This window comes from Chelonoidis abingdonii, chromosome 1 (genome assembly GCF_003597395.2).
Source record: "Chelonoidis abingdonii isolate Lonesome George chromosome 1, CheloAbing_2.0, whole genome shotgun sequence".
NCBI classification, from domain to species: domain Eukaryota; kingdom Metazoa; phylum Chordata; order Testudines; family Testudinidae; genus Chelonoidis; species Chelonoidis abingdonii.
In genome coordinates, this window is record NC_133769.1 from 263227709 (window position 1) to 263249462 (window position 21754).

At 41.8% G+C, this 21754-nt stretch overlaps 1 pseudogene; it reads right to left on the minus strand.

Annotated features, from left to right (window-relative positions):
* Nucleotides 1-4957: 4957 nt before the first annotated feature.
* The window catches only part of LOC142046113 (myb/SANT-like DNA-binding domain-containing protein 7), a 50942-nt pseudogene continuing 34145 nt past the window's right edge, over nt 4958-21754 (minus strand).

Below are 21754 nucleotides of genomic sequence, written 5' to 3' on the forward strand. Positions count from 1 at the left end.
ATGAGGAATCCATTGTGATGTAGATATAGATTGTGATGAAATATCATGTAGATGTTTCATTCAGTTGAGCAAAAGTAGAACTATGCAGCAATTTCTCTCTCACAATAATTAAATTCTGCTTAACTAAAAATCCCTCATCATTTTTAACTGGATCAGGGATTTATTTATTTATATTGGGGCAGGGAAGAAATCTTTTCAAATGACGATTAAAACATGTTAGGGGGAAGGAGGTATTTTATTCTGACTGCTGATCTAATTGACAGTAATAATTGAATGTACCAGTAACAAAAGGGAATTCAGATACCCTACCATTTCCTCTCCTCTCTTGCTTTCCTCCTACTTTCTCTCCTATTTTGTTGGCCTTCCACATACTCTTCTGTTACTCCCTTCCCCATGGGCTATTTCTCCTACACCCACATGCTGCTCTTCTCATCCCATGTTCTCTCTCTCCTGTCCCTGTCCCTCAAGGAATGCTGTAGTCTCACCATCACAACACAGCCCAGGGAGGGGATGGTCTCGCCAAGTGGACCTGGGGCATGAATCTGCATGATTTAAGCCTATGGGAGTTTTTCCATTGGGCTAAATGGGAGAAAAATCAGGCCCTGGAAAGACAGGCAGTATGTCTATTTGTAACTTTGTATGTTACTCAATGTATCTACCTTAGAACAAAGAAGAATTCAGTGAACATTAGGATTATACAAACCTATTCAGCCAAGAATCTTGGGAGAGCAACCCAAGGACTGGACCACTAAACCATACTCTCTACCTTATTTATGAAGGCTGCCCATGAATGAAGGGCACTTTACCGTAGGTTTGCACTCAACACCTTATTTCCAAAATTGATTGAAAGGTTTTATGAAATTCACTGTTACTATGTCAAGAAATAAGTGTTTCACTGTGAGGTAATTTGTACAGTTCTGCAAGATCATTGTCTGTTTCCTGCCAGTAAAAAGATGAATGATCTCAAGGATACTTTGGGCTTGTCTACACTTCATGGAAGATGCTTCCTACATTGATGGGATAGGTCCTCTTGTTAGTGTATGTACTCCACCTACCTGAGAGGTAGTAGAATTCTCCCACTGATCTAGCATTGTCTACAGCAGGGAGAGGGACAGCTCAGTGGTTTGAGCAGTGGCCTGCTAAACCCAGGGTTGTGAGTTCAAACCTCAAGGGGGCCACTTAGGGCTCTGGGGCAAAAATTGGTCCTGCTGGTAAAGGCTGGACTCTATGATCTTTCAAAGTCCCTTCCCGTTCTAGGAGATTGGTATATCTCCAATTATTGTATATTATAGAGTGGTTTACCTGTTGCTCAGGGGTGTGGATTTTTCACACTCCTGAGCAATGTAGTTGTACTGACCTAATTTCCTAGTATAACCCAGACCTTAGAAATGAATGTGGTGTAGCAGTTGTTAGAATCTGGAGGAGGGTCATAGAGAAAAATACTTAATAGGTCTAAAAAATAAACAAACATTGTCCAAAATCATTAAAGAACAGTCCTAAATTCCAGTATTCTGGAAATAAGAATAACTGTCAGAATCCCCTCTTTCTTCCTTCCCAACTCCTACCCCCGTCAGATTAAAAGCCAATTTTATCAGACTGCTTTATTAAGACTGAGTCTCAGACCACTTAAAATCAATTTTTACCTGCATAGCATAATTGAAAAACAGCCTAACCAAAACCACTTCTTGGATTCAAATGATGCTAAAAGTAACTGAATAATACAAGTGTTTGGCTCATGCTTCATACCTGACTTTTCCCACGGAGGTGTTAGCATTCAGTGTAAAAAGCTTTCTCCAGGTGACAGAGGCCAACTACATTTGCTTTCATTTGTTTTCTATTTCTTAGGGTATGTCTACAGGACGAAATTAATTCAAACTTATTCTATTCGAATTTTTGGAAGCGATTTTATACATTCGGTGTTGTGTGTCCCCACTAAAATGCGTGAATTCGGCGGACTGAGTCCGCAGTGCTGAGGCTAGCATCGAATGTTGGAGCGGTGCACTGTGGGAAGCTATCCCACAGTTCCCGTAGTCCCCGCCGCCCACTGGAATTCTGGGTTAAGCTCCTAGTGCATGATGGGGCAAAAACATTCTCACGGGTGTTTCTGGGTGTGTCTCGTCGCTCGCTCCTCCTTCAGTGAAAGGTACGGCAGATGCCATACTGCCAGCAGACGGTGGAGTACGGTGCACCGCCTGTCTCCTGGTACTATGAATCCACCTCGTGTGTTCTTTTGTCTTTCTATCTACTCTTTTATCTAACCATTTCCCGCCTTTTTTCGGTCACCGTGAACTGAGCAGCACAGCTTCCCTCGCAAACTCTGCTCTCCTGCTCTTGCATTGCTAGCTAATTTCTCCACGTTGTCTGTCCTGGGCTCCCGTGGAAAATACAGAAGGCAATAATTCTTCACCGTTTTTTGGCCATCATGAACTGAGCCACACAGCTTCTGCCACAAACTCTGCTCTGCAGCTCTAGCGAGCTTCCCGCCTCCGTGAAAGCTACAGAAGACAGCCATTTACCGCCTTTTATCGGCCATCTTCAACCAAACAGCTCTCCTGTTTTGCGCCCTTTTTCCAGGATTATCCATGCAGGTGCCACAGCAAGCATGGAGCCTGCTTAGATCTCAGCTGCAGTTTTGACCATTGTAAATACCTCATGCATTATCCAGATGTATGTGCAGTACCTGCAAAACTGGGCGAGGAAGCGATGACAATGCGATTACTATACTGATGAGGACATGGACACAGACATTCCTAGAAGCACAGCATGTGGCGATTGGGAGATTATGGTGGTGATGGGCCAGGTTCATACCATGGAACGCTGATTCTGGGCCCAGAAATCAAGCATGGACTGGTGGGACCGCATAGTGTTTCAGGTTGGGGATGATTCCCAATGGCTGCAAAACTTTCATATGCGTAGGGCCACTTTCATGGAACTTTGTGACTTGCTGTCCTCTGCCCTGAAGCCCAAAGACACCAAAATGAGAGCGAGTGGCCATAGCACTGTGGAAGCTTGCAAGGCCCGACAGCTAATCAGTTGGGAATCAGTTTGGAGTGGGCAAATCTACTATGGGGGCTGCTGTGCTGCAAGTAGCCAATGCAATCATTGACCAGTTACTATCAAGTGTAGTGACTTTGGGAAATGTGCAGACCATTGTGGATGGTTTAATGCACTGCGGTTCCCTAACTGCGGCAGGGTGATAGACGGAACTCATATCCCTATCTTGGCCCTGGCACACTGAAGTGGCCAGTACATAAACTGCAAGGGGTACTTTTCCATGGTGCTGCAAGCACTGGTGGATCACAAGGGAGGGTTCACCGACATCAATGTGGGAAAGGTGCATGATGTTCGTTATCTTCAGGAACTCTGGTCTGTTTGAACAGCTGCAGGAACAGACTTACTTCCCAGACCAGAAAATTACTATTGGGGATGTTGAAATGCCTATAGTTATCCTTGGAGACTCAGCCTACCCCTTAATGCCATGGCTCATGAAGCTGTACACAGGGACCCTGCACAGTAGTAAGGAGCAGTTCAACTATAGGCTGAGCAAGTGCAGAATGGTGGTAAAATGTGCTTTTGGACATTTGAAAGCTCTCTGGCGCAGTTTACTGACTTGATTAGATCTCAGCACAACCAATATTCCAATTGTAATTGCTGCTTGTTGTGTGCTCCACAATATCTGTGAGAGTAAGGGGGAGATGTTTATGGCAGGATGGGAGGTTGAGGCGCCTGGTGGGCAGTTTCTCACAGCCAGAAAACAGCATGATTAGAAGAGCGCAGAGAAGCTTTGAAAGCCAGTTTCATGACTGGCCAGAGTACGGTGTGACAGTTGTGTTTGTTTCGCTTGAAGTTACCCGCCCCATATATATATATGAAAGGAAATAAAGTCACAGTTGTTTTAAACCCCTTCTTTATTATCTGTTGCACAACACACTGAGAGAAATCAGAAGGTAGACCAGGGGACTGGGGAGTATTGGGTTAGGGAGGTGGAGGAGGAGGAAGGACAAGTCCAGAAACCAAATCAAAAGTTCGCATATGCCAGCTTTCTGCTGCTTGGGCAGTCCTCTGGGACTGAGTGTATGGGTCCCCGTAGCCTCCCACCTTGTGTTCTTGGGCATTTGGGTAAGGAGGCTATGGAACTTGGGGAGGAGGGAGGGCGGTTATACAGGGGCTGCAGTGACAGTCTGTGGTCTTGCTGCCTTTCCTGCATTAGATCCAACATGCAGCGGAGCATATGAGTTTGCTCCCCCATGAGCTTGACCATAGCATCCTGCCTGCACTCATTGTGCGCATTCCTCCTCTCTTCGTGTTCCTGTAATGCTTTACAGGAGTCCGCAATTGTTTGCCCCCATGCATTCATCTGGGCCCTATCAGTGCGAGAGGACTGGATGAGCTCCGTGAACATGTTGTCCCGAGTTCATTTTTTCTGCCTTCCAATCTGGACCAGCCTCTGAGACGGAGTAGATAGGGGCCGTGTTAAATCATTTGAACTTGTGGGAGGAGAAGAGGGGAGGGTAGTATTTTAAAAGATACGTTTCAGAGAATAAAGGGGACACTCTTTCTCAATGAAACAGGCAATTCATAGTACACCGTACATGTTCTTTCTGTACAACAGTTTGCCTCTTATATACTGAAGTGCCTGCCACTTTGGTGTAAGTAAGCCATCGCACACGGGCAACAGAATTCAGCTTGCAGGCAGCCTAGCGGCACGCGGGATTCTGTTTCTTCCACATTCATTTTAATGCTTTCAAACTGCTGGGCCTCCTTTCCAATAGCAAGCAATGCCTGGTGGGTTTGCAGGCTCTCTGGGATGATCACTTCACACAACAATCCTGCCCCCCTGCACTCACCGCATGTCTCCGATGAAGGTCTGAGCAAGGAGGAGCCCTTTAAACTAAATGCGAACAGCCCAGAACGGCTAGGTTTTCCCCCAGCCTCCCACCATGTGGCTCAGATCAGGCTCTCACTCACCAGAAGTACCTTCTCCAGGGTCATGGTCCGGGAGCTCACCTTGGGAGTGGGGGGAGGCTATTGGCTCCAGCGTTAAGAATAGTTCCTGGATAGGGGGGAAAACGGATTCCCCACTTGCTGTCTGTGCAGTGTCCTCTTCCTTCTCCTCCTCTTCATCCTCCAATGCCTCATCCTCCTCACTCCGTGCAACTCCCCCCTTGCAGGTGTCCACAGACAGTGGTGGGGTAGTGGTGGTGTCACCCCTCATAATTGCATGCAGCTCACGGTAGAAATGGAATGTATGGGACTGTGACCCAGAGCACCCGTTTGCCTCCCTGGCTCTTTGGTACGCTTGCCTGAGCTCCTTGATTTTTGTACGACACTGCTCTGTGTCCCTGGAGTAGCCTCTTTTTGTCATGACCCTGGAGACTTTAGCATACGTATTTGCATTCCTTTTTTGGAACGTAGTTCTGCCTTAACATCTCCTCAACATGCGATGAAATCCAGTAACTCCTGTTCGGACCATGCTGGAGCTCGTCTGCAAATCCGGGACTGTGTGATCTCTTTTGATAGTGGGCTTTGCATGGTCACCTGTGATGGTGGACTGTGCTGATGGTCACTTTGCTGATGGTGTCCAAACAGGAAATGAAATTCAAAAGTTCCCGGGACTTTTCCTGCCCACCTGGCTAGTGCATTGGAATTGAAAGTCTTGTCCAGAGTGGTCACAAGGGAGCATTCTGGGATAGTTCCCGAGGCTAATAACATCAAATTGCGTCCACAATACCTTTACCCGGGATTGCGATCTCGATTTAAGTGCTACTCCAGTTGCCAAGGTGGAGTACAGAAATCGGATTAAAGAGTCCTTTAAATCGAAAAAACTGGTTTGGTCGTGTGGACGGAATCATTTTTTTTTTTAAATTAAGTTGGCTTATTCTGAAATAACCGACTAGTGTAGACCAGGCCTTAGCTCTAAAACACATGCCTTCTTTTTCAGCTTGATGCCTTAGTAACTGTTGAGAGGCAGTGCTTGCCTGAAGGACCTCATCAGCACCCTTGCAAAATATGATTGGTTTCTTTGGCATTGAGTACTGGTCTTGTGCAGTCTTTGGTAAAATCCCAAGGACAGATATTTAGTCTTTACCTGCAAAAGTCACCTGGACAACAAAATTATGATCTGTATGTGGGAATTTTTCACAGAATAAACATGCATAAATTCTGGCTTTATGTGTTCCTCACTGAATACTGTTTTGTTTTCCAATGGAATTAACAAGATATAGTTTATATATCTAATTACATGCACATATGTGTAATAACTAATTACCTCTGCTTTAATTTTTTCCCAATAGGGCTACTGAGATAATTATAGCAATTTTTTGGTATTTTTCTCAAGCGTTGTTATGACTTGATGGGCCCTTGGGCTGCATGAAGATTAGAGAATAGTATTAATTTCTTTCCTCAAAATTAGGTGTATTTTTAAATGAGAGCCAAACCTGACACTAAAAATAGCCATACTGTATATTTGAGTAAAAGAGGATTTACTAGCATTTTACATTTTCCTGCCCTGTGAAATAAATCAAATAAGTTTGTTCTAGCTCCCGATGTTCTCCAGGATATTTCTGTAAAAGCTAGCGATTTCCCATTGCTCTCTTGTGGCACTTCAGACAAGTGGATATAATCCTCTCTTCCAGAAGGTGGAGACAGGACAGTGGTCACATCTGTCTCCCTAATGGAGGGAAGTTGCTGGCCCAGTTGCTTCCTCTGGGTTGGCTGTTAGGATTTTTTGTTAAGCCAGGATCTTGAGAGCTGGGACCAAGACCCTGCGGGTTAGTGAGTTTCTGAATGCTTTCCTGTTGATTGATTTTAATCTCTGCAATACTTTTCCTTTTACAGATACAGTAACAGACAAGTGATGAGGAGTGGGTTAATGATCAGAGAAACAGTTTCAACTTCTTTCCCAGTTCAGGGTAATGCACCTCCATCAAGAAGATGGTCCAGCTGCTGGTCACCAGATCCTGTCACCTGGACAACTCCTTACCCCCCACCTCCATGACCTGTGGAGTATCATTTCCACTGGGAGAGCTCATGAGTCTTCTTCCCTCTGACCTTGAATTGGGGGCCAAGAAGGATCCAAGCAGTCTCTTTGAAGCAGTGGCTACCATTGTAACTAGTGTTTCCTGGGTGAGGCTCCGGAATGCTGATGCCATCATGTCTCTTCCCCCACTTTTTCATTGGAGCCCCCAATTTTTGTACCAAACATAGAAAAGCAGGAGAAGTTGAATCCAGCAGCTGTGAGGACTCTGTGAGTTGGTTCCAGGACAGCATGAAGTGTCCTCGTGTCCAGGGTGCTCTGAAAAAGGAGCAGTTTAATAAAGAGATTTGTGTTCAGAGACAGCAGCAGCCGTGACAGCAAGGAGGGTGCAGTAGAAAGCCCAGTTTTCAATGGCTATTAACCTAGATGGGCAGGGATGGTGTCCTTAGCCTCTGTTTGCCAGAACACGGGAATAGGTGACAGGGGATGGATCACTTGATGATTATCTGTTCTATTTTTCCCTCTGAGGCAACTGGCATTGGCTACTGTCAGAAGACAGGATAATGGGCTAGATGGACCTTTGGTGGATGTTCTTATGTTCCTTCAATCAGGAGGATTCTAAGGAGGTCCACTCAGAACTCCATATCTTTTCCCTACAGGGTTAAAATATTTGCTTAGATCCCACCTGAATGTTGTCTACACCAAAGTCATCAGACTGCTGGTCAGAAGAAATAAGGAGGCCTCTTTCCCTCAACCAAGGGCTCAAAATCTGATGTGGCTTTATGACCCTAGGGACTATGCCATGGGTTTCTTGCTCAAAGAATGTCCCATGGATTTCCTCTCTGAGACAGAGCAGATTCTCTTTGATGAGGATTCAGAGTTTAATTAAGTCAAACTCTTTGGATAGATTTTACCCAAAAATGTTAATGGAGATTTTTAAATTAAAAAAAAAAATCAGTTTCACCTTTTTTTTTGGTCAGGGAAAAAAAAATAATTTCCTGACCACCTCTAGATGATGTCCCATTGTTTCACTGGAACGAAGGTGACATAGGAAGTTGGGATCATCAAGAGGAGGCCCTCTGGCAATTTGGGCCATCCCCCGTATAAGGCTTTGAAGAGGAGATCCAAAATCTTGAACTTGACCTAGTCTTTTTTACGGAGCTGGTGAGGACACTAATGCTTGGAGCAATGTGATTCCAGGAGCTGGTCTTGCTGAGAGGTCAGGTAGCCATGATTTGAAATAATCGCTGTCCTTTTAAGGTCAGTGGTTTCATATCTTAATGCAGAATTATAACAAATAAGCCTGTTGCCCACAAATCTATGGCTTACCCGGATTAAATCCAAATCCATCTGATGAGGGAGTCAATCATCTTCTCAGCCATAAATGAAAAAAAAGGGAGTTTCTTGTGGCAATAGTAATTTAGGCTCTAGAAGTGGTGAGGAGTCCTGGTGAACACCAGGGTTGCAGATTTTGTGCAATAAATATCATGTTGCACAAGTTATATTTGTATGTAACTTCCTTTAATATGTGCTTTGATAAAAGAAACTGTTTTCACATTCAGGAAAGCTAATGGCTGTGGAAGCTAATGACAAAACTTCCACTGACTTCTGTGGAAGCCAGATCAAAACCTATATGTTGTTTCAAATCAGTTCTGAATGTTAAAACACGTCTTACAATTATCTAATTACAATGGCATTTCTTTCAACCACAAAATGTTATCTTAATTGCAAAGTACATAGTTACAATACATTGCTAGACCTTCATTTATTTTTGAATCTATGACTTACAGAGGAACAGTTCAATTGTTGTACAATGGTCCCATGCATCTATCACAAGAGAAATGGCCTTATGCAGTTCTATCAAAGTTGACAACTGTCAGCTTTGCCACAAATGACAAAATTAGGGATTGGCAAAAGAAAGAAGATCTCTTAGGAACTTGCCATCACTAACAAGCTACACAAATTTTAGATATCTCAGTGTAGCAACACATTTAAAGAATAGATGTCTAAGCACTACAGTTTCACAGCAGATGAAAACCATTAAAAAAACCAATCAAAGTAAACCAAGTGCTCAGTGACAGGAAATAACCTCTTTTTTATTCAGAGATACAAGGTTAAGGGTCTGGCTACTCCCCAGACAAAAAGCCAGAACTCCAGCTGAAAATGTACACAGTCCTTTCAAGCGCTATAGAATCAGGATTATGCTATTAATTATGGATGACAGGGTCGGGTTTAAAACAAATAGTTTCAACCTCACCTTTAGGCTCACCTCAAGCTAAAGTTTTATTCCCAGTGATGAACACTACTGTCTATGTTCCTGCAAGATTAAAAAAACCAGAAGGGCTAGTGCACCCCGATGGCAATGTTGACTTTGACATTGACCTTCACAGCAGCAGGATTTTGCCCAAGGTGTAATGTTGGCATGATTGTGAGCTGTTTTGTTATTTAATGACAGGCAATAGTGAGAATGCAGTTTTCTGGAGTTTCTTGAAAAGCTAAGTGCAATGGAGGTATTGATACTGATTCTCTATTGTTTTGCTCCTTGTGTAACTATTAACATTTATATCATAAAAATGAATGCAAAATACATGTAAAGTTCTGCCATTGTAATCTGGTTGTACTTTATACTCACTTTAAGTAGATGTAAAAGGATACACAAGGCACAAGGCTGTGGAAAATCAGGTTCATTGCGGGTAACCTATGGAAATCATGTAGGTTTACACCCAACTATAGCTCAAACCTTACTCTTAGTTAAACCCTTGAAGTCCCACTGAATTTGATCCTATCTGTGCTATGCCACAGGACCATCACCATAGTATCTACTACTTCCTGGAATTCCATTACAGCATAGTAGGTAGGCACATGAATAAAAGAAGATCTACCTGCAGGTATGAAAAGGCTGTAGTTAGTAGTAGTAGTCGTATGTATTGCCATCATGTTTAGAAGCCTCACTCTAAGACCCTATGTTCATTATTCTATGCACTGTATAAATACAACACAGATAAGTACAGATTTCTACTAAGCAATTTTCACTTCTTTTTGAGAGTATAACACACAGAGGAAATATTAAAATATTACAAAGAGGTGACAGATCATTATGCTGGCAATGTGACTTACTTTTGAAGAAGCAGAACAAATCTCAGTGGATTCCAGATGAAGTAATAGCGATTAGAATCTCACAGGTACAAAAAAGAACCCATATATATCCCCTCTTGTGTTAGAGCAGACTACAATTTGGGGAAACGTCTCAATAAGAGAGCAAAATTTGTGAAGAGAGGAGGAAAGCTAGGGTTGACATAAAGAATACAAGTAAAAGATAACTAAAGGAATCAAAGATTACTGCTAACATTTTGCAAATGGTTTAAGTGTGACAATGTATTCTTTGTATTCAATGTATTCCATCAGCTGGAATGAAACAAGTCAGGGCTGGCCTTACCATGAGGTGAACTGAGGCGGCCGCCTCAGATGCCAGGCTGTGAGGGGAGAGGGGTGCCGCGAGGCCCCAGAATGTAGAAAATAGTGTCTGCTGCTGGTGCATATATATACTTTCTGCTCTAGCTGCACAGAGATGGTGGAGTGCTGTGGTGGAGGAAGGAGGGCAGAAGAGACATAACAGGCAGACAGGAGAAAAGTTGAGAGGGAATAACAGAAAGCAGCAGGAGCTGCAGAGAGAGAGAGGAGGAGGAGCCTCTTATGTACCTCTCTCTGGCACCCCCAGGAGCCTGAATTGATTAATACCAGCTTCTCAGGAAGCTTCCAGTTTCCTAAACCCACTTGAGGAGAACAGACAGTCAACTGAAGTAGTAGGAGCCAGTTAGGCCCTTAAGATGCTGATATCTTCCCACACTCAGGCCCTGCTACCAGCCTGCTTATTTGTCCCCTTCAACTGAGTGTTGAGAGCCACTATAGCTGGCACAGAACAGCAGTCATAAGTGAAAGAAGAAAATGCCTCTCTGGGGCAGCATTCAGAAAAAGAAAGAAAGCAAAGGAAGCTTTTCTATCTAAGCAGGAAGGAGTTCTCCTGAGATACATAGACACAAATGTTCACGGTGAGCCTTCCGGCCCCAGTGAGGATGTGAGTGGTGAGAAGATGCCTGATCTTCCAGTTAGTCAGAGTGCAGGTGACCTGGCAGCTACTGCAGCATCCATATCTCCATCTCAAATGGATGTAACCATGCACATTCCTGAAGAAAAGTGTAGATCAGAGAAGAGTGTGGTGGAGGCGCAAGAAACAGCTGCTGCTGAGTTTAGTTCCTTAAGTCTAGATGATCCAGGACTGTGGACCCACTTGAGCAGTAGCCTGAGGGACTTCCTTGTACTGCATGGGCCACAGCAAGTGAAGAACTTCATGTTCCCCAAAGACAATGAAAATAGAAGTTTCCATCCAACACATTACTGGCGTGAAATCCCCAATGGTGACAAAGTGGAGAGGCCATGGCTTATGTACTCAAAAACCCAGAATGCTGCATACTGTTTTTGTTGCAAACTCTTCCAGTCTAATGTTCCAGCCACATTGGGTTCTACAGGAACAAAGGACTGGAAAAATCTGGCTAGAAATCTGGCATGCCATGAGAAGGCAGCAAATCACCAGAGAGCATTCCATAGGTGGAAAGAGCTTGAGATGAGACTAAGGTTAAAGGCCACCATAGATGATCAGCATCAAGAGAAGATTGCATCAGAGTCTCTTTACTGGCAAAATGTTCTGAAAAGGCTCATTGCCATTGTGAGAATGCTTGCTACCCAAAACCTAGCACTGTGTGGCACTTCAGATCAGCTGTATGTGCCAAACAATGGAAACTTCCTTAAAATTGTGGAGCTGATGGCTGAGTTTGATGTTGTACTCCAGGAGCATCTAAGAAGAGTCACCACCCAAGAAATGTACACACACCACTACCTTGGAAAAACAATTCAAAATGAGATCATACAGTTACTGGCAACAAAAGTCAAACAGAAGATTGTGGCAGATCTGAGGTCAGCAAGATATTACTCTGTTATTCTGGACTGCACACCTGACATCAGCCATATGGAACAAATGACTTTAATGGTGCGTTTTGTAACAACAAGAGAACCTAGTGAAAATGTCCCTGCAATGGTGACTGTCAGAGAGCATTTTCTAGAATTTATTGACATTGATGATACTACAGGAGCTGGTATGACAAATGTGCTTCTTAAAAAGCTGGAAGATACGGGAATTGCGATAGCTGACATGAGAGGTCAGGGCTACGATAATGGTGCCAACATGAGAGGAAAGAACAGAGGAGTGCAGACATGGATCCGAGAGTTAAACCCTCGAGCTTTTTTTGTCCCATGCAGTTCTCATTCATTGAACTTGGTGGTCAGTGATGTAGCATCAGCTTCTAGTGAGGCTGCTGAATTTTTTAATGTAATTCAAAGCATCTACGTATTTTTCTCTGGATCAACTCATCGACGGCAAATTTTGAAGCAACATCTGGGAACATCCTCTCTGACACTGAAACCACTGAGTGCCACACAATAGGAAAGTCAGGTGGAGGCGATAAAGCCCATCAAACACCAAACTGGGAAGATCGATGATGCCATAGTTGCCATTGTGGAGGATAATGCTATGACAGCAGCTGTTCGTGGGAGAACAGTGGCTGAGGGAAATGGAATCACCAGAAACATACATAACTTCAAATTTCTGTGTGGCTTAGTGTTGTGGCATGACATACTGTTTGAAATAAATGTTGTAAGCAAGAAACTCCAAGGTGTTGACCTTGATATATCTGGAGCAACGGAACAACTGGACAAAGCAAAGTCATACCTACAGTCTTACTGGTCAGATAAGAGATTTCAAAACATACTGAAGAGTGCACAGAAGTTGGCAGAGGAACTTCACACTGAAGCTATTTTCCCACCCATTCAAGAATACAAGAGTCACCAAAGAAGAAGACATTTTGATTACGAGGCACGAGATAATTCGAGACCCCAAACAACAATTCAAAGTTGAATTCTTTAACCAGATGATAGATTGTGCAATACAGTCAGTTGAAGAACGCTTCATGCAGCTCAAGGATGGGGTGTTGTATGATATTCCAAAACTCCTCACTATACCTGAAGAAGACCTACACTAGCAATGCAGGGCACTAGAGACAGTGTTGACACATGATGACAGGTGCGATATTGATGTGAGTGATTTAGGTGGTGAAGTGAAAGCCCTTTCAAGATACATTTCAGCAGGATCAACTCCAAAGGCTGTTCTGGAATATATGTGCACGAATAAGATGACCACCATCTTTCCAAATGCTTTTGTTGCTCTGCGCATGCTTCTAAACACTTCCTTTAACAGTTGACAGTGGAGAACACAGCTTCTCCAAGCTTAAGTTAATAAAAACACATCTGCACTCCACAATGACACAAGAGAGGCTGGTCGGCCTTGCAACCGTCTCAATAGAGAATGAGCTGGCCCAGACCGTGGTCCTTCAGGAAGCAGTTCAAATCTTTGCAGTCAAGAAGGCACGGAAAGCACTTTGATTATTCAAACAGATAAAAATGTCAGTGTTTACTGTGCAGACAAGAAAAGTTACATTTGCTGTTCAGGCATTTGAAAGTTAAGTGTTACTTAAAATTTTTGAGCAAGGCATTTTAAGTTGTTATTTCTCCTTTATTGGGGTAGGTAGCAGAGCAGTACCATGAGAGGAGTAGAACAGGAAGAAGGCAGAATTGAGACCTTTCAAAGTTTTGGCTCAAGAGAGGGGGTATGGGGGAGTCATTTGAGCTCCCTGCTGCAGGTGTCAAAATGTTGTGGGCCAGCCCCGAAACAAGGTATTAATAATGGAATGATCTGATGCAGTCTAGTTTTATCATATTGCCTTTCTGTCTTCTGCCTAATCATATTCATTACTGATGTGTGAATTCTGATGTGCAGGTTGTAGGTTTGGCTCACTGAGAATGGTCTTAGCAATTAAGGTAATTTAAAGTAAGGATGATCCAAATGACTTTTTGTTTTAAAAGGTAAAAAAACCCCTAAACATGAAATGTTTAGTTTGACCTGAAATAACTCGGATTTTTTTATGTAAATAAAATGGAAGTAGGATTAGAAACAAAAAAATCATTTTGACTCAAAAGTCACAATCTTTCATTTAAAAAATGTCAAAATTAAATGCTTTCACTTTTTCAGTTTTTCCTTTTTCTTTTTCCAAATGAAACAACATGTCATACTTGACATGAATTTGTGACCTGTTTTGTATGACCAGAACATGCATTTTTCAGAGAAAAAGAGTTTCAACTGAAAAATGTCACTGAGCTGTCTTTGCTTCCCAACCCTTATTAATCCTCAAAGGCCCATCTACTAAGTGTCTTTTGCTGGTTGGTTGTGGTGCTAGTGGACAAGCACAACCCACTTAACATTTTACAATAGTCAGATTTTCTCATGTGAGCACTTTGGCTCACGGCTGCTGCATAACCATTCTACATAAATCTGCTTCCAGGCTAATCAGCTGGGGAATAACCCTGGAGAACACTCAAAAAGAGCAGTGCATGGAATATAAAGGAGAAACACGTATGCAGATGAGATCAGCAACAAATCTACATGTTCATATAATCCAAACAAGCAAGATGCACACAAATCAAAGTAGGACGAGCAGAAGTCAATGGCAAAAAATAAAATACCCAACTGCTCAGGTCTTTGGCTGGAGCACAGTGCAGCACACTATATATGGCAAATTGAATCCCTTTGTAGTTCTAGTTGTTCAGTTTCTTCTTGAGCGTAACCCCCCTGAATAGTCATATGTAATATTAGTTTTGATAGTTATCCACTTAATGACTGTTCGCATTCTCTGTGGGCCCATTCTCTGTGGTGACTCAATGCCTCTTCTAAACTATTGATTCCTTCTCCTTCTCCCTCATTCCAACATATCTCTATCCATTCATTTTCCATAGGTTGCTGTGTTCTCTCTTCTGAACCCCACTGGACCAGGGCCGGCTCCAGGCACCAGCACACCAAGAAAGTGTTTGAGGTGGCCAACGGGAAGGGGAGGCACATCCGGATCTTTGGTGGCAATTCGGTGGCAGGTCCCTCGGTCCCTCTCAGAGGGAAGGACTTGCCACTGAATTGCCGCCGAAAAATGAAGTGGCAGCGACAAAGCTGCTGCCTAAGTGCTGATCACAGGTTTTTTGGGTTTTTTTTGCTGCTTGGGGCGGCAAAAACGCTGGAGCCAGCCCTGCACTGGACCCCCAAGACTTGCCACCCTCAGTCTCTCTTGATCCATCAGAAACCTGGAACTTCTCTCTGCCACCATCTCACTTATTCCATCTTCTATCAAAGCCGTCTCTGGCCTCCTGTCTCTGTACCAAAGCATCTACTTACAGATCCCCACTAATCCAGCTTGTTCCTGCCTCTCCTTCCTGTGCCACAGCTAGCAAATTCTTCATCTCAACTGGATTTTCCATGTTACAATCAAAATGCTGCTGTCACCACTTATTTTGGGGTGATGGGGGCAAACACTATATCTGGCCTCCTGCTTTGCTAACTGTATTTAATGAGGATTGGTTATAGACATGGGTATGACATTGCTCAGTGGCTCTGCACTCTTGAGTGTGACCAGAATTCTCAAGCCATTTCACAACATCTTAGAACACGTTACAGTATCCTTTTATCATTGTGTCTGTTTGTACCAATATAAATCTGGTTTTCACTGTATTCTACTACAGCCACTTATTTTCTATAGGGTGAAATTTGGTATAGAAGAGCACAGGCCAGAAGCAAATTTTTAAAATAATTTAATTATTATATAATATGTATTCAGCACTTACTATGTGCTAGGTACTTTCTGGAATGTGTAAAATACACAGATCTCGCCACTGTGACAATCAAGAATAACTCTGCTGAAGTAACTTGAGCTATGCCAGTGTAAAAACCAGTGTGAGTGATGTTAGAATTAAACTAGGGCTATCAATTAATCGCAGTTAACTCACACGATTAACTCAAAAAATTTAATTGTGAATAAAAAAATGAATCATGATAAATCACAGTTTTAATGGTACTGTTAAACAATAGCATACTAATTGAAATTTATTATTAAATATTTAGGATGTTTTTCTATATTTTCAAATATATTGATTTCAATTACAACATAGAATACAAAGTGTACAGTGCTCACTTTATATTATTATATTTTATTACAAACATTTGCACTGTAAAAGTAACAAAAGAAACACTATTTTTCAATTCACCTCATACAAGTACTATAGTGCAATCTCTTTACCGTGAAAGTGCAACTTACAAATGTAGACTTTTTTTGCACTCAGAAACAAAACACCGTAAAACTTTAGAGCCTACAAGTCCACTCAGTCCTACTTCTTGTTCAGCCAATCACTAAGACAAACAAGTTTTTTATATTTATGGAGATAAAGCTGCCCACTTCTTATTTACAATGTCACCAGAAAGTTAGAACAGGCATTTGCATGGGAGTTTTGTAGGCGGCATTGTAAGGTATTTACATGCCAGATATGCTAAAGATTTGTATGCCCTTTCATGCTTCGGCCACCATTCCAGAGGACATGCTTCCATGCTTATGACACTCATTAAAAAAAATGCGTTCAGTTTGTGAGTGAACAACTTGGTGGGGTGAGGGGAAGAATTGTACGTCTCTGTCTCTGTTTTACCCACATTCTGCCATATACATCTCTACCCAGATATAACGCAACCCGATATAACATGAATTCAGATATAACATGGTAAAGCAGTGCTCCGGGGGAGCAGGGCTGCGCACTCCAGCAGTTCAAAGCAAGTTCGATATAATGCAGTTTCACCTATAACACGGTAAGCTATTTTGGCTCCCGAGGACAGCGTTATATTGGAGTAGAGGTGTATTTCATTTTATAGCATTTGAACTGAAGAGTCCTGCATGGTTCCTCTGATTTTCTTTCATGAGGTAAATAATCATCCTTTCCAAGAAAAATATTTTTTTTAAAAATGCACCCTCTTCAAAATTATTAAATAGCCAAACCATATTTCAATAAGGTTTAGTTTATTACATAAACTAATGCAAATTGTGAGATTCAATATTAAGACAAGATTGTCAGTTTCAGCTTTGAATTTCCAGACATTAGTTAGTTGGCGTTATAATCTTAGGAGTCTATTCAATCCTCAGCATGTGCATATATATAACTATCATTAGTTTTAATATAAATCAATACATGAGCACTGTGGAGAGGATAATGGCCTAAATGTTTCTTAACAATGACTTTGCTAGGCTTTTTTATTCTAGTTAATTCCCAGATCTATTGTGTTATGCTTTGTTCCCAAGAACAGGCTACTAAAGGCGCACACAGTCTGTAACTCCCACACTTCTCTCAATAAAAGCTACCCAAAGAATTCCACTTGCTGTTATCAACAGGAATAGTACAATTACCCAGCTGACATTTTAGCTCCTGTTCCTTTTTGGATATGTAATACACTAGTTTTAGTTCCCTGTCGCTAACTGGAAAGTTTAGTAAATGGGTATTTTCAGGCAAGGATGCCAACATGGGGCTCAATTCTGCTCCCATTGAAAACTCCCTTGGCAAAACTCTGTCTGACTTCAGGAATGTAGAATCAGGCTTCTCTCTTGTTCGTGGGAGAGGCAACACAGGGTGCTGGTTGTGTAATAAGGTCATTCTCCTTTTGAGAAAGCATTGTATATTCCCAGGCCTGATGTTCTAAGACTTACAACATTTAAGTCCATTTCACAGAGGGGTGGATGCCTGAATCCCTAGCAGCAGCTGTAGTTATGGATGCCCAAGTGTTTCCATTATAATTTTTTTGGTTGTTGATCAGGACATGCATGTGAGTGAGGACAGATGTAGGGGTGGATTTTAAATGGCAACTTTATGAAAATGTAACATTGCGGAGAGGGACACTATCTGCCCCATCCCCCCATACCAGGCACTTACGTGGGTCCAGTGCAGGATTTACAAGCATCAACCACATAAGCCTTAACCCAGGGAAGACTCTCCACTGCCTACCCCAAGGATTCAGCTTGCTCTGCTGAATTCTCTTACTTTCCCTGATGTTCAGGGGACAGAAGGTATAAAAGAGGGACCAGGGTCTGCAAGGATCTCCCTTATTCCTCAGACCTGGGGTCCACCAGCAAAATCCCATTTCTCTTATCTTCTGGTTGCTGGTCCTTTGGCTTTTTCTCCACACTGGACACTGGACACAAATTGCAATGATCGAACGTTCATACAATTCCTAAGATTAAAATACCTAAATTCTATACTTATTTAAACTAACTGTATCTCCATGATACTATAAGGAAGGTGAAAAAGCCACTAGGCCACAGCTAATTTGGCCTTGGTAGGAAAAATTCTTCTCTGACCCTTTAAATAGTGATTGGTCAGACCCAAAGCAACCTAAAACCACAGCTTTTATACTACTAACCAGAGGGCATGTGGGAGGGAGAGTTCAGCAAAAATTTGGCCAAAAGTCCTGATAAATCCTGGTTTAAGGGTTAATTAAGTTATTTTGGGAAGCAAAAGCCCATCAGCTTGCATCTCTCTGGCTGGCATCGCACCCAGAGGGCCTACCCATGCCGACACTCCTCCTTTTATCTGAAATCTGTCTGGCACCTTGCAGATCCAATTAGGTTTCCCATTCATTAAATCAGTGGCTGGCATTTGTAGCTTTATGCTTAAAGCTGAAATTTTCAGTGCTCAGTTTCTGCCCAAAGGTGAATATTTTTGGAAAGTCTGAACAAAAATTTTTCAACTACATTTGAGTCTGAGCAGTGTGTGAACTTGAACATACCAATTATTTAAAAAAAATATAATTATTGTCACATGATTTTGAACAGCTGTAGTGATGAAACAAGTGGGGTTAGAAAATTGTAATTTGTCATGTAGGCTCATCAGGGAGATTGCCTTTGAGTCTTTTTTGGTGGACACTTGTTTTGATTTGACTTAGTTAATTTATTATGATACTGTAGCACCCAACTTAAATTTTGAGCCTTTGAGAACTGGACTTAGTGTGCTTAGTATGATTATTTTTAGCACTTTTGGCAACATTTGGTGCTATAATTTACTCAAGTGTCTTTGAAGCAATTTTCTCCTCAAGGCCATGGATAGATCCTTGACAATCCGTTTTTTAAAAAGGAAACCAGATTTTCTGATCTATTTTTGGAATAAGGATGATGACCTTAAAAAAACCGACCCAAACAAACAAAATGAACCTCATTATGTTAAACTTGCCATGGCACTAATGCACTGAGCCACCTTGTGCCACCATCATTACTAAAACTGACACTGTGCTATTCATAATAACAAAAGCAAACAAGTTACATTTGGAAAACTGAATTGTCACAATCTTTTCATTATGAATCTTTGTTTTTCTGAGTTTATAAATCAGTTGTTGACATATTTCAAACACAGTCTCAAGTCTTTTCCCAAACCTGAACACAAAGTTTGATTTGGTTGCTTTCAGGCTATTAAACATAAAAGAGATATTTGTTACACTTTAAGATCAGACAAAACAGAGACTGGAAAAGATCTAGCAGATAACTGTGTCTATCCCCCCCCCTTGAAATTTGGGATTTAGTAGGAACTGGGAAACTATTAGTAGATAATGTGGTCCAATCATTTTGATAAATGGCTTTTGCAAAACTTCTGTCTTTTTCTTAAAGATCTGCAAAGGGAGCCATTCCAATCCAATGACTCCACTTAGGCCAGATCTATGCAACAGACCTATATTGGCATAACCACGAGGAGTGTGAAAAATCCCATGTAGACAATGTTGTGTCAACAGGAGAGCTTCTTCTGCCAATTTAGCTACCACCTCTTGGATTAACTACGAGAGAGCTTCTCCCATTGGCAAAGAAACATTGGTGCAGCTGTGTTGATGCAGTGTTTTAAATGTCGACCTGCCCTTAGATTTAAAAACAATTACCTAGCTACAAATTTGCCAAGGAGATTGGCTGCCTTCCATATGTCAGGTAAATAGGTGTTGTATTATAGCCTCTATGAAAGACTTTACAATCACTGAATTGGCTTACAGAAAAGTCATCAAGCAGTAAGTTTCTTCTTTCCCTAAACTTTTTTTTTAATATACCACATATAATATTTATGTGGGTGAGAAAGAAGTTTCTGAACAATGTCTCTCACATAGACTGTGTAAATCCAATCAACTCAGAATGTTCTGTCTCTGATTGGATTATGTATTCATTAGAAACTGACTTGATCAAGTGTGAGCTGTGTGTTAAGTGTACCCAGCATTCAGCAGCTTGGAGATTGATTCTTGTCATGCCAGTCAAACCTCTCATGAGAGTGAAAACATACATATCCAGCTATAGGATAATGAACAGAGCAGTGAGTAACTGTGTTTTCCCCACACAGAATACCTGCATCTTAGACCTATGCAAATTCTTACCACAGAATATCTACACTTTGGTCCTATTCAAATCTTTACTCCACATCCACCTGGAACAGAAAATTCAAATTAATTTTCTCTGTGTAGCCTAAGGAATTAACTGGACTGTCCCCTGAACAGAGTTAATTCATATCAGATAAGACAGTGGGAACCCCTTCTTCTACCAGGAACTAGCTGTATAAAAGAAAACAAGGTTGACTCATTCCAAATTATTGGCTAAATGAATGGACACAGGATCTGAAAAAAAATTCCATATTGAGTCATGATATTTACTCAAGCCAAGTTAGAAACAGAGCTTTACTCTCTACACAGGATTGGACCTGAGGCTATAGTGATGAATCTTTAACTTTGTGTTTTTTCACAAACCAAATCGTTCTAACTTCACATATAAACATAATTTTGATGCTGCAGGTCCTCCACATATGGAGAAATCAAAAGCTAAAATGTAGGAGGAAAGTGCTCCCTCCCCTTCCCCAACTAGTTTGCAGATTAATTAAAGCATTCAGTAAACTGGAGATGGATTAGTTTGAATCTTTTCATGCATGTAGATCTTGCTATGAAAAAGGGATGCAAGATATTTGGACTCATTCACTTTCTGATTTACCTTTTCCTTGCAATTCATACTGTTTCTACTGCATTTTGGGAATACAAGGAACCTCATATGACTAATGTAACACCTGTAAATTATTACAGGCTATTAGATAATCATCCTAGCTAGTGGCTATGCCAGATTCTGCATTCTTTCTGTCCTGACCTAGATGCAGGAAGAGATAGGGGGAGACAAAGGTGGTCTTAAGCCTCTAGCCCAGCTGAGGGTCTGCTCAGCCTATGACACATCCTACAGTTCTTTCATTGATTATAATCATGGATGTTACTTGATGATAGTAGGAACCAGGGTTCAGACTAAAGTGTGATGTTACAGTGGGTGAGATCCATGGAGGGACTTCAGCGTCAATGTATCTAGGTGGATCACACTCTGTGTCCTTTAATATGTAATTTATATGCACAAGAGGAAAGGGCTAAACTTTCATATGCAACCTTACCCTCTTCACTGGCTAATTTTCGAGCACTTAACCATGCAACCTGAATGTTCCTTTAAAACAGGTTTTAAAGGACTAGCTGGCAGTTTGCTGCCCTACTGTTACAGTCTTAGATCACCATAGCAAACCACATGTAAGCATATTGATTTAGCTTTAACTGTTGTATTAAATTCAGTTTCTGTTCATTTCTGGCTTTCATTTGTATTTCTTTATATATCAGTTACAGGAAAGCGGGGGGTCTCTATCCTTCTATCTGAGCATCACACAATTGTATAAAAGAAATAACATGTTTTCCACTCCCAGAACTGACTAGAAGTGGCTCTGAGTCACAATGTTCTGACCTGAGCACCAACTTCCCCACCATTGGGGGATATTCAA